General features: G+C 41.3%; 1 pseudogene across 1 annotated transcript in view; it reads left to right on the top strand.

Moving 5' to 3' along the window:
- Window positions 1-8,996, top strand: part of LOC118000072 — a 27,103-nt pseudogene that overhangs the window by 10,556 nt on the left and 7,551 nt on the right. The window contains exons 12-24 of the transcript XR_004676369.1: window positions 1,125-1,834; window positions 2,626-2,696; window positions 3,100-3,187; window positions 3,270-3,387; window positions 4,021-4,144; window positions 4,235-4,371; window positions 4,502-4,757; window positions 5,661-5,903; window positions 6,203-6,379; window positions 6,605-6,750; window positions 7,007-7,097; window positions 7,183-7,572; window positions 8,610-8,736. The product of XR_004676369.1 is annotated as a myosin-4-like (transcript). The remainder of the gene's footprint in view (window positions 1-1,124; window positions 1,835-2,625; window positions 2,697-3,099; window positions 3,188-3,269; window positions 3,388-4,020; window positions 4,145-4,234; window positions 4,372-4,501; window positions 4,758-5,660; window positions 5,904-6,202; window positions 6,380-6,604; window positions 6,751-7,006; window positions 7,098-7,182; window positions 7,573-8,609; window positions 8,737-8,996) is intronic.

The following is an 8,996-nucleotide window of genomic DNA, read 5'->3' as shown; positions in this document are numbered from 1 at the left end:
GAGCTCATCGAGAAGGTCCGTATGACTTTTCAAGCCTTCAGGATATGAAAAACAAATTGTCTGCCTCCTTATGCTTAACTGCAATCCAATTCTCAAAGAACAAGCAGTGGTGTTTGATGACAGACTCGTGTACTCTGATCAGCTGTCTGGTGTGTCACAGGTGACCTGCTGTTACTCATGAATAGTTTTTCATAGAGAAATGACTGCAATGCATACAAACATGTACAAAGACACAGGGATGCACGTTTCTCCCTCTTATAACTTCACTCTCCCTCACGTGCACGGGAGCAAGGAATGAAATTGCCGCTAGTCCCCTGAGTACTGTCATTGATCCTGGTGATTCCATGACGGTGTGTGGTGCACGGACCATCCTTCGTGGGTATCAAGGCAGAATGCGTCAAAATGTCTTCCAGGTTGGAAGGGTAGCTCTTCCGTTGTTGCAGGCATTAAGACTCTGATAACTACTGAATAAACACCAAACCTCTCTACAGTCCATCCCTGGAAAATGAACCCTGAATTCTCCTTTATCAAGGAAGTGGGGCAATAATTCTATTAGTGTTGAATATGTTAAAACTCATCAAGCAATCATTAAACACTTACAAATGTAGTATTGGGAACTCGCCATGTACCTACGGATACCAATGAAGTTTATGGTTATATGTGAGCACTACCCTAAGCAGTGGGAAAGGAAAAGCAAACACAACTGCCTTCTATGAAAACTTCAGACATTCATGCCAAAATTCTATAAAAATACGAAAGATGAGAGTGTCACATCAGACTAGGTCTACCCAATTTGAGGAAAACAATTTTAATTTGGTGATATATACTACCTCTGCTATTCATGAAAATGACACGGTACTCAGTTCCAGGAACACTGAAATAGTTTTGGGAGACAATTTGTGACTGAAGCAAAATCCTCAACGTTGGATTTTCTATCAGTCTTTCCTATCAAACTTGTCACTGAAAGGAGTCAATCTGCTTACAAAGCAAAACCAAATTATGATCACTTAACTCCACCGTGGGGGGAACAGAGCTCTGACTACAAAGAGCTCTAATGATACAACATGAGACGCTCTTTCCTCCTGGGAATGGATCGGTTTTAATCATTATCCGTAATTTTTCTCCTCTTCATACTTTTGTCATGTCTAGATTTGAGGTGAGGAAGTTACATTTTCAGGAGGGAAGAAAGTATTTAGATCTATACATTTACAGGATAAAGAATCCAGCTTTGAAATGGTACTTTTGGAATTTAATTTTATACTCTGAACATAAAGTTTGCCAAATGACACAGATGGACTTTTTTTTTTAACTGAGTCTTTCTAGCAAACATATTTCCCATATGTCCATGGTACATGACTGTTTCACATTTCAGTAGCAGAGAAGAGGCAATAAAGTAGGATCGTGCTTATTTAATTTATCAGCCCTTCTTCTGGAACATTTTCAGGTTTCCACCAAGTACATAAGCTATTGGAGCATATTTTTCTGAGGAACTCATTATTATCAACCCTTTTTTCCTACTCTCAGCCCATGGGCATCTTCTCTATCCTGGAAGAGGAGTGCATGTTCCCCAAGGCCACAGACACCTCCTTCAAGAACAAGCTGTATGAGCAGCACCTTGGGAAATCCAACAACTTCCAGAAGCCCAAGCCTGCCAAAGGCAAGGCTGAGGCGCACTTCTCTCTGGTCCACTATGCCGGCACCGTGGACTACAACATCGCCGGCTGGCTGGACAAGAACAAGGACCCCCTGAACGAGACCGTGGTCGGGCTCTATCAGAAGTCTGCAATGAAGACTCTGGCTCTCCTCTTTGCTGGGGGACAAACTGCTGAAGCAGGTCATTCTTAATATCATTAGTATGTTCACAGAGTGAAAATACTGACCAATATAGATAATGAAAGGAAGCGTATTTAATTAGCGTGCTACAGTCTTACGATCATCAATTTTCAGAGCTAAAAGTACACGTGGATCCTTTTGTCCATTGCCTCATTTCACCAATAGGAAACACAGACTCAGAGGTTAAGTGACTTGCTCAAGATCATACAGCTCATTTCTACTATTTTAATAGTATCGGTTCCTTCGAGGATCCAACTAAGCTGGAGATGAGGAAATCCTTTTTCAAGGCACTAGTGCTTGAGGAATTTAAATTCTGTTCCCCTAAGTCCCCTAAGACCAGATGCACATGTAACATAGAAGCACAAGCGAATAGGACGTAGGACTTCCCTGCAGGTTAGTAGAGGCTCATGCACCTGGTAGCAAGCATGCAACTTTGCCTGTTCTCTGGGACCTGTGTGCACTAAGGGGGCAGTACTAATCTATCTCTGGGCACGTCCTTCAGGGGACACACTGCTGATTTGGAGGAGAGGAGTCCCATCCCTTCCCCACATCTACTCTTTTCCTCCACAGTTCTTTTACTGTTGTTGTTTTCCTGAATACCTATAATGTGAGCCAATGCTTCTATTTTCCTAATCTATAGTCAGCAGAAAGATACAGAAAGAAAAACAGGAATGATACAAGTGAACAAGTGCAAATTTAAATTTCAGAAGGAATTTTGGCAGTCCTTATACCTATGGCTAGTACTTTCAAAGCTGCTGCAAATAGTTTTAATTTTTCTATTTTATTTTTCAGAAAGCGGTGGTGGGAAAAAAGGTGCCAAGAAGAAGGGTTCTTCTTTCCAGACAGTGTCAGCCCTTTTCAGGGTAAGTATATTCTTGAATGCTGAAAGATTACTTCTGTAACAAAATTAAATTATCATAACTTTAAAAAACTTTTTAAAAGAAATCTATGGTGAAACTGGAAAAAAAAAAAAAAAAGCCGTGTTGTACAAAGGAAAATGAAAAACGTGTTAGGAAAAATTTAACAAGAAAACCCATAATGTGGGTTCAACTTTATAATAAATGAACCAGTTACCCTTAAAACTCCAAATCTAAAAGATCTAAAGTGGAACACATTTCACATGAAATCAAACCTTCTCTTAAAAGTAACCACTGTAGTCAGTTACATTTACTTTATTCGTGAAATGGGGCACATTCACTACAGATCACTGACAGGGACTCTCATGCAACAGAAGAATGACTTCAAAACTTTTCATATGGTTTACAGGAGAATTTAAATAAGCTGATGACCAACTTGAAGAGCACTCACCCCCACTTTGTACGGTGTATCATCCCCAATGAAACCAAGACTCCAGGTAAGACACTTCTGGTATCTAAACAAGCTCCAGTGTGTTTGCTTTAGACCATGAAATAAGGCATGCGTATTCTTCCTCTTAGGGGCCATGGAGCATGAACTTGTCCTGCACCAGCTGCGGTGTAACGGTGTGCTGGAAGGGATCCGCATCTGCAGGAAGGGGTTCCCAAGCAGGATCCTTTATGCAGACTTCAAACAGAGGTTTGTGTCTCGTTATTCCTCCCTTTCAATGTGCTAGCCTAGAGCAGTATCCCCACACAATTCAAACATCTTTTAACTCTTTCTTGAAAACTGAAATGCAATTATTTGAAAGGTGATCATAAAAGATCTGTACCTCTGAAACAAATAATACATTATATGTTAAAAAAGAAGAAGAAGATAGCAGGAGGGGAAGAATGAAGGGGGGGAGATCGGAGGGGGAGATCAACCATGAGAGACGATGGACTCTGAAAAACAAACTGAGGGTTCTAGAGGGGAGGGGGGTGGGAGGACTGGTTAACCTGGTGATAGGTATTAAAGAGGGCACGTTCTGCATGGAGCACTGGGTATTATCCGCAAATAATGAATCATGGAACACTACATCAAAAACTAATGATGTAATGTATGGTGATTAACATAATAAAAAAATTTTAATTAAAAAAAAAAAGAACGAAGGCTTGCTTTATATTACCATAAGTTTTTAAACATATTTTCCCAAGGTTCACCTAAAGCACTGCTGGATTATTTTAATGGAATTTTTTTTCTCCAAAACTCAGTCTATCATTTTTTCAATGATAGCTACTAAGTTCTAGTAAGAAGGAAAACCATGCGTTTATATTCTTTGTATTCTGATAGATACAAGGTTCTAAATGCGAGTGCTATCCCAGAGGGTCAGTTCATTGACAGTAAGAAGGCTTCTGAGAAACTTCTAGGGTCTATTGACGTCGACCACACCCAGTACAAATTCGGTCATACCAAGGTACCATCAACCTAAATCTCTATAATAATTTCATCACCTTTGGACTTTCTCATGAGTGAAAATAACATATTTAGCTTGTTCTTTGGCAAGGTTTTCTTTAAAGCTGGCCTGTTGGGAACTCTAGAGGAGATGCGAGATGAAAAGCTGGCTCAACTCATCACACGCACCCAAGCTGTGTGCAGAGGGTACCTGATGAGGGTGGAATTCAAGAAGATGATGGAGAGGAGGTGAGGGACCAAGTCCAAGTCCTTGTTCTCTGCATTTTCATGGCTGAATCTGATACAGTCATTTTGCTTCTTTTGAGTGATGGTCACTGTCCACATTGTTCCTTATTTGCATCTTTATTCTTTCCTACAGAGAGTCCATCTTCTGCATCCAGTACAACGTCCGTGCTTTCATGAACGTCAAACACTGGCCCTGGATGAAGCTATATTTCAAGATCAAGCCACTCCTCAAGAGCGCGGAGACAGAAAAGGAAATGGCCAACATGAAGGAAGAGTTTGAGAAGACCAAGGAAGAGCTGGCTAAGTCAGAGGCAAAAAGGAAAGAGCTTGAAGAGAAGATGGTAGCTCTGATGCAAGAGAAAAATGACCTGCAGCTCCAAGTTCAATCTGTGAGTGTCATCCACTGCACAGCTCAGCCACTTCTTATCCTCCAGACACTGTGGGAGTGGATATGAAAAAGTTTTAACTTAAGGTTTTTGAATGAATGGTTTCCACTAAACAGGTGCTGTAATTGTCGTTCAAAAATACTAAGACTCAGACCTAAAAAAGCAATAGATGCGAAGTCACCAATTATGCTGTGTATGTTCATATGCACATTCAAACGCAGTGAGCACAGTCATAAAGATGTCCATGGACATTTTCTTTCCTTTATAGACCCTTCTCTTAGATGAGACTGTCCTTTCCTTAGTGAATATTTGTGTACATAAATAGAAGTTATGTTGTTCTTACCAGGTCAGGGAAAACGCTAAATTAACCAACCCCCTCGAATGTGAGGAAACGGAGTCCTAGAATTAACAAGTGATTTTTCCAAAGTAGCACAGAGGCAGATTTTGCCAAAAGGCTAGTTTCCCTGATCTGACATTCCACACAGGGACAGCTAGAGGAAATATGTTATTATAATCAGTACATTAAAATTACTAACAATTTGTCCAGTAGACTGTTAAAAGTTGGCATATGTGTTGACCAAACTGGATGAGTTATTGAAGTATCCACCTTTTAATAAATTACAGTGTGGGGGCACCTGGGTGGCTCAGATGGTCAAGCATCTGCCTTCGGCTCAGGTCATGATTCTGGGGTCCTGGGATCGAGCCCCACGTTGGGCTCCTGGCTCAGCAAGGAGCCTGCTTCTCCCTCTCCCTCTGTCTCCCCCCCTGCTCATGCTCTCTCTCTCTCTGTATCTGTGTCTCAAATGAATAAATTTAAATAAATAAATAAATAAATAAATAAAATAAATTACAGTGTGTTTGCAGATATAGCTTAGACAAATTAAACTGTTTCATTTCTTCCCTTAGGAAGCAGATGGCTTGGCTGATGCAGAGGAAAGGTGTGACCAGCTGATCAAAACCAAAATCCAGCTGGAGGCCAAGATCAAGGAGGTGACCGAGAGAGCAGAGGATGAGGAGGAGATCAACGCCGAGCTGACCGCCAAGAAGAGGAAACTGGAGGACGAGTGTTCAGAGCTCAAGAAAGACATTGACGACCTTGAGCTGACCCTGGCCAAGGTTGAAAAGGAGAAGCATGCCACAGAGAACAAGGTACAATCATGATCCATTTTAGAGTGTTTACAAGTGACTAGATTGTTACTGAAGTATTTTAATTAAAAGTTTAATCCTAAAGTTACTGAATTATGAAAGGAAAACACTGTCATATTTATGTCATCTCTTTAGTCGTCACTATTTCTATTTACCTTGACCTTTATCCCCCATACTTTTCAGTGAAGTGGGCCTGGCTTAGCTTATCTCCATTTTCCATCTCAGGCCGACACTGTCCTAAGCTTGTTTCTCATCAAGATGACGGATATCATTAACATTTCTATAATCTGCTCAAATCTAAGGTGAAAAACCTCACAGAAGAGATGGCAGGCCTGGATGAAACCATCGCAAAGCTAACCAAGGAGAAGAAGGCCCTCCAAGAGGCCCACCAGCAGACCCTGGATGACCTGCAGGCAGAAGAAGACAAAGTCAACACCCTGACCAAAGCTAAAACCAAACTAGAGCAGCAAGTAGATGACGTAAGTGTGAAAAACACAGTATTTCCTCTCAATATAAAATAAACAGTTATGACATGCAACTGTCAATAATGCTCAGAAGCCTTTCACTGTAGCTTTGCAAATAATAATTAAAATTCCCATGCTATTTGGTGTATTTTTAAAAATTCTCCTGTGTATCTTTGATGGCTAGTAACATATGGCTCAGTGCCTTAGGACTGAAATAAATAAAATCCACTATATATTTAGCTTGAAGGATCTCTGGAACAAGAAAAGAAACTCCGCATGGAGCTAGAAAGAGCCAAGAGGAAACTAGAGGGAGACCTAAAGTTGGCCCAAGAATCCACGATGGATGTAGAAAATGACAAGCAGCAACTCGATGAGAAATTCAAAAAGTGAGTAACCTGCTTGTTACCTGTCAATTCAGGTGAAATAGATGTTTTAAAGCTCTCTAAAATACTACTTCAGAGCACACAGGAAAAAAAATGACATCTTTGACTTTTTTATTTAATGAAAATGGTACGTTACTAACTTGTAAAAACAGGTACTACTCATATCCTCAACACAGCAGTATAAAGACATTCCAACATACATGGGAAAGAAAACTGGTAAGAGAATTGATGGAGAGCTTATGTGTTGCTCCTCTAACAGGAAAGAGTTTGAAATAAGCAATCTGCAAAGCAAGATTGAAGATGAGCAGGCCCTCGCAATGCAGCTACAGAAGAAGATCAAGGAATTACACGTGAGTCGTACCCCCCACCTCTTCTGCACATTCCTGTAATAAAATCTGCCATGAGTTGGCATTCACGTTGATGTGTCACCCCCAGGCCCGCCTCGAGGAACTGGAGGAGGAAATCGAGGCAGAGCGGGCCTCCCGGGCCAAAGCAGAGAAGCAGCGCTCTGACCTCTCCCGGGAACTGGAAGAGATCAGCGAACGCCTGGAGGAAGCCGGCGGGGCCACCTCTGCCCAGATCGAGATGAACAAGAAGCGCGAGGCTGAGTTCCAGAAAATGCGCAGGGACCTGGAGGAGGCCACCCTACAGCACGAAGCCACGGCGGCCACCCTGAGGAAGAAGCACGCGGACAGCGTGGCCGAGCTCGGGGAGCAGATAGACAACCTGCAGAGGGTCAAGCAGAAGCTGGAGAAGGAGAAGAGCGAGCTGAAGATGGAGATCGATGACCTCGCCAGTAACATGGAGACTGTCTCCAAAGCCAAGGTTTTTGTGAACTTGTCCCCTTTTCATTTTATTTGCAACAATTCAAAATTACAGAGTTTATACATGAATATATCTAATCTAACTGTACAAACTTTAAATGTTATCTCATTTTTTATTTAAATTCAATTAATTAACATATAATGTATTATTAGTTTCAGAGGTAGGTCAGTGATTCATCAGTTGCATATAACACCCAGTGCTCATTACATCACATGCCCTCTTTAATGCCCGTCACCCAGGTACCTCATCCCTCCACCCCCCTCCCCTCCAGCAACCCTGTTTGTTTCCTATGATTAAGACTCTTGTGGTTTGCCTCCCTCTCTGGTTTCGTCTTGTTTTATTTTTCCCTCCCTTCCCCCATGATCCTCTGTTTTGTTTCTTAAATTCCACATAGGAGTGAGATCATATGGTAATTGTCTTTCTCTGATTGACTTATTTCTCTTGGCATAATACCCTCTAGTTCCATCCACGTCATTGCAAATGGCAAGATTTCATTTTTTTGATGGTTGAGTAGTATTCCATTGTGTGTGTGTGTGTGTGTGTGTGTATACACACCACATCTTTATCCATTCATCTGTCAATGGATATGTGGGCTCTTTCCATAGTTTGGCTATTGTGGATACTGCTGCTATGTTATCTCACTTTAAAATTATTCCTGTTATGCCTATTAGGCATCACTATATTGAAATGAATCATTGCAGTCTTCCTACTTGACTTGTAGAAATCACGTTAACTTTTATCCCTATGACTATGAAAGAATGCAATTTCAGAAAAAAAATTATCTAAAAACCATACTCCACATGATGCAGAATTTAAATGATGTTCATGTTTGCAAAGACAATAATCCAGTTTTCATAACCATTTATTTGTTCACGTAGCCCAAATTATGTGTCTCTATATCCAGGGCACTGTGGTGAGCTTCGGAGTGGCTAGAAAAGTAAATACAGCTCAGCTCCTTTCCACAAGTAGTTATCTCCAAATGCAGACTTACAAATAAAAATGTATCATCTTTTCCTGTTTTCTATTTCCCACCACAGGGAAACCTCGAGAAAACGTGCCGCACCCTGGAGGACCAGCTTAGCGAAGTGAAAATGAAGGAAGAGGAACAACAACGCCTCATCAATGAGTTGTCAGCCCAGAAGGCTCGTTTACACACAGAATCAGGTCAGTGGGGACACAGAGCCAGCACACAGAGAGCCAAAGAACGAAAGGCAAGCCTCCACTTGTGAACACCTCTTAACACCCATCATTTCTTAAGCCACACATGCCCATTTATCATTCGTCATCTTTCTTCTTTTTATTGAGAGAAGGTAAAAAGGGATAATTATAAGCTATAACTGGAAGAAAATTAAGCTCCCTGGGCTGAGGAAATTTTTTGCTGCCTCAGCATGGAAAGGAAAGGAAAGGGAAAGGAAAGGGAAAGG

This window comes from Mirounga leonina, unplaced genomic scaffold (assembly GCF_011800145.1).
Source record: "Mirounga leonina isolate KUSES-001 unplaced genomic scaffold, KU_Mleo_1.0 Mir_488, whole genome shotgun sequence".
Taxonomy (NCBI): domain Eukaryota; kingdom Metazoa; phylum Chordata; class Mammalia; order Carnivora; family Phocidae; genus Mirounga; species Mirounga leonina.
Note: the sequence above shows the minus strand (reverse complement) of the source record. Positions and strands in the feature narration are given on the sequence as shown.